This window comes from Tupaia chinensis, unplaced genomic scaffold (genome assembly GCF_000334495.1).
Source record: "Tupaia chinensis unplaced genomic scaffold, TupChi_1.0 Scaffold000283_1, whole genome shotgun sequence".
Classification (NCBI taxonomy): domain Eukaryota; kingdom Metazoa; phylum Chordata; class Mammalia; order Scandentia; family Tupaiidae; genus Tupaia; species Tupaia belangeri.
In genome coordinates this window covers 443,949-447,832 of record NW_006159766.1, presented here as the reverse complement: position 1 = coordinate 447,832, position 3,884 = coordinate 443,949, and the positions used below count along the sequence as shown (strand labels likewise).

Genomic DNA, 3,884 nt, shown 5'->3' with positions numbered 1-3,884 from the left:
CATGGGACCAGCAGTTGGTGTAATGGCTATGTCGCTGGACTCCCATTTAGTCGATCGCAGTTCGAGTCCTAGACCCAGTGGCTTAAACTCACACCGGGCGAGTGTGCGTGTATGCCCAAGATCCCGAGAGGAGAATGGAGGAGAAGGGATTGCGGCGTGGCCATCCCCCCTGGGGGGTGATTTCTCACTTTCTATCTCTCTGTCTCTCTCTGTCTGTCTGGCGAGTGCACACACACTATAACAAAAACCTCTCAAAAAAAGTCGCGAACCAGCCATGTGAGCTGGGGGGGGGGGGCGGTTATTTGCGTGTATTGAGAAAAGACAATTTTTTAAAAAAGAACTATTAGGGAACCAGCAGTTGGCGTAATGGCTATGTTGGTGAACTCCCATGTAGTCCACCATGGTTCGAATCCCAGACCGAGTGGCTTAAACTCATGCCGGGCACGTGTGCATGTGTGCCCAAGATCCTGAGAGGAGAATGGAGGAGAAGGGATTGCGGCATGGCCATCTCCCTGGGGGATGATTTCTTGCTTTCTGTCTCTCCGTCTCTGTCTTTCTGGCAAGTGCACATGCCCGATAGCAAAAACCTCTCAAAAAAAAAAAAAGAATTATTAGTATTTTATTTCATTTCATTTGCTATCATTATTTTTTACTTTGACCAGACAGAGACAGAGAGAGGGAAGGAGAAACGGAAAGTTAGAAAGCCAGCCTCCAGGTCCAGGACTCAAACCATGGTTGGCCATATGGGAATCCAGCGCCTTTTGCCCTCACGCCACCTGCTGGTTCTGAGGAAAGATGAATTTCTACGTGTGTTGAACACAGGTGCAAACAACGAAGTGGAGCCAGTCCGTTACGGCATTATACACTCTGCTTCGAAATAACCTGATTTTAAAACCCATTCCTCTATCATGCCATTTCTTTCTTTTCTTTTTTTTTCTTTTTTTTATTTTTATTTTTACATTTTTGTCATAGGGTGTGCATACTCATCAGAGAGACAGAGTGACAAGGAAAGGGAAGGTGAGAAATCCTCCCCCCCACAAGGGGATGTTCACACTACACTCCCTTTTCCTCCACTCTCCTCCTGGGGTTGGGGCATGCACATGCACCTGGTATGAATTTCAAACTGCCAGGTCTGGGACTTGAACCACTGACGACCATGTGGGAGTCCAGCACCTTAACCATCATGCTACTTGCTGGCCCGGCCCATGCCGTTTCGTAATACTCTCTGCACAGTTGTCAGAAGGATGAAGCGGTGACAGGATGCTCCATAAATGAGCAGTGTAGAGTCGGCCTCCCAGACTCGAGAGACCTAGATGGAGCTCTCTGAGCCTCGGGTCCTCTTCTGTAAACCAGAGGGCAGTGACAGCGTCACCTCCCACCTCCCAGGGTTACTGTGAGGGTGCACCGAGGGCAGCCACCATTACGAAAAGGCTGCAATGAAGCTTGAATGCTGATGCATTTGGGGAGGTGATATCGCACCCGGGATTCTTAGGTTATCCCACACCTGTAGGCCCTGCGTGCGTTTTTAGATTCTGTGTCCTTCACATTCAGTTTTCCAGCTTATAAGGCATGAGAGAGAGGTGATAAACTTTATAGAAAACAATGATCTTACCGAAGTCTTTTTTTTTTTATATAATTTGTTAATATTGTTTTACTTTGTTATAGGGCATGTGCACGCACCAGAAAGAGACAGAGAGAGGGAGAGAGGGAAAGTGAGAAAGCAAGCCACCAGGTCCAGGACTTGAACTGCAGTCAGCCATGTGGGAGTCCAGCATCTCAACCCCCACAGTGCCTGCTGGCCTCCCAGGAGTATTTTTAAAAGGGACTTTCATTTATTTAGTCAGCAAATATTCATCCATTCATTCATTTCCTCAGTGAGAGAGAGAGGGAGACAGACACCCTTGTAGGGCCTCACCTGGTCTTTGGCAGCCCGGATTACGGGCACGCACACACACATCTGGTGTGCTCAGGGGAATCCCACGATGCAAATGGCAGAGCCCTCCCACGCGGGCCTAGCTGGGCCACCACTGCACCGCTGCCTGGCCCCCAGCAAGTATTTATAGACACCTACTAAGTACCTACCACCGTGCCAGCTGCTCTGGTGAGAAAACAGTCTCTGGAGGAGATGGCGACTGGTCGAATAACCACAGGTGAGTGCTACAACACGCAGTCAGGCTACCGAGGAATAAATCAAATCTGAATTTTCTGAATTTTGTAATCTTGGAGAATAGACATTGAAAAATATGGGCCAGAAAAAGAAGAAAGAAAGAACGAGAGAAAGAGAAAGGAAAAGAAAAAACATTAAAGTGGAGCTGACCACGTAAAGGGAACAGAATCCCACATGGCTGACTGTGGTTTGCACCCTGACCTTGGTAGCTTGAGAAACATGCCAGGTGCGCGTGCGTGTGCGTGTGCGTGTGCGTGTGTGTGTGTGTGTGCGTGCACGCGCAAGTCCAGGAGGAGGAGAACAGCATTGCAATGTGATCACACCTATCGGGGGTTCTCTCTTGCACATGCACCCTCTAGCATTAAAAATAAAGGAGACCAGCAGTTAGTGTAATGGCTATGTCGCTGGACTCCCACGTAGTCAACGTGGTTCGAGTCCCGGACCCAGTGGCTTAAAACTCACTGTGGGCACGTGTGCGTGCGTGCCCAAGATCCCGAGAGGAGAATGGAGGAGAAGGGATTGCAGCGTGACCATCCTCCCTGGGGGGAGATTTCTCGCTTTCTATCTCTCTGTCTCTCTCTGACTGTCTGGCGAGCGCACGTGCCCTATAGCAAAAAAAAAAAATTAAAATTAAAATTAAAAAAAAAACCTTTCCAAAAAAAAAATAAGAATAAAGGAAGTATAATTTGGTCATTTCTGAATCTTTCTCTCTTTTATTATTACTATTATCATTATTATTATTATTCTGTAGTTTTTACTATAAGGTTTATGCACTCACCGAAGAGAAAGAGGACGTGTAAGAAATCCACCCGGCCCCCCCAGGGGGATGGCCACACTGCAATTCCGTCTCCTCCGCTCTCCTCTCGGCATTTGAGGCACTCCCACACACGTGCCGGTGTATTTTCCTGGCCGCCGCGTCTGGGGCTCAACCACGCATTTGGCATGTGGGATCCAGCCTCTGTAACCGCCGCTCCACCGGACTGGCCCTCAGTCTCTCTCTTCAATGGTGGGTAGTTATGGTCTTAGCCCTTGGGCTCGCCTGTGTTGGTATTAAGATAAACCAGCGGGGGCCGGTTGTGGTTCGCTGGGTGCCGTCATGTCCGTCCTGACACCGCTGCTCCTGAGGGCCCTGACAGCTCCGGCCACGGCTCCCAGTGCCAAGCATGTGCATCCATTCCACGGCGCCAAAGGAGCAGCTCGGGCCCATGGATGTTGCCACTGGGCTCAGGTCTGCTCCCTGTGTTTCCTCCTGCCATCAGGCTGGGTCTGTCACACCTGGAGAGCTACGAGAAGTGGGAGTGAGGGACTGTCCTCGCCCTCACCCGGTGACCGGACCACCCGCCAGCCCGTCCTGTCATGTCTGCTGCACTCCTGGCTGACCTCTTCTGCATCTGTTCACTTCCAGCCACTTCTGCAACCATGACCTCTGGCTGTCTCCATGGCGACATCCTGGGCCCACACATATTAGCCCTGCTCGGTAGGGTCCCCTTATAACAATTAAGTCTATTTAGGGACCAGCAGTTGGTGTAATGGCTACGTTGCTGGATTCCCATGTGGTCAACCGCGGTTCGAGTCCCGGACCTGGTGGCTTAAACTCACACCAGATGTGTGTGTGTGCATGCCCAAGATCCCGAGAGGAGAATGGAGGAGAAGGGATTGCGGCGTGACCATCCCCCCGGGGAGTGATTTCTCACCTTCTGTCTCTCTGTCTCTCTCT

The 3,884-nt window shown here is 50.3% G+C and overlaps 1 pseudogene; it reads left to right on the top strand.

Moving 5' to 3' along the window:
• The first annotated feature begins 3,263 nt into the window (after positions 1-3,263).
• LOC102479433 (cytochrome c oxidase subunit 8A, mitochondrial pseudogene) lies at positions 3,264-3,469 on the top strand (annotated as a pseudogene).
• Positions 3,470-3,884: the final 415 nt, after the last annotated feature.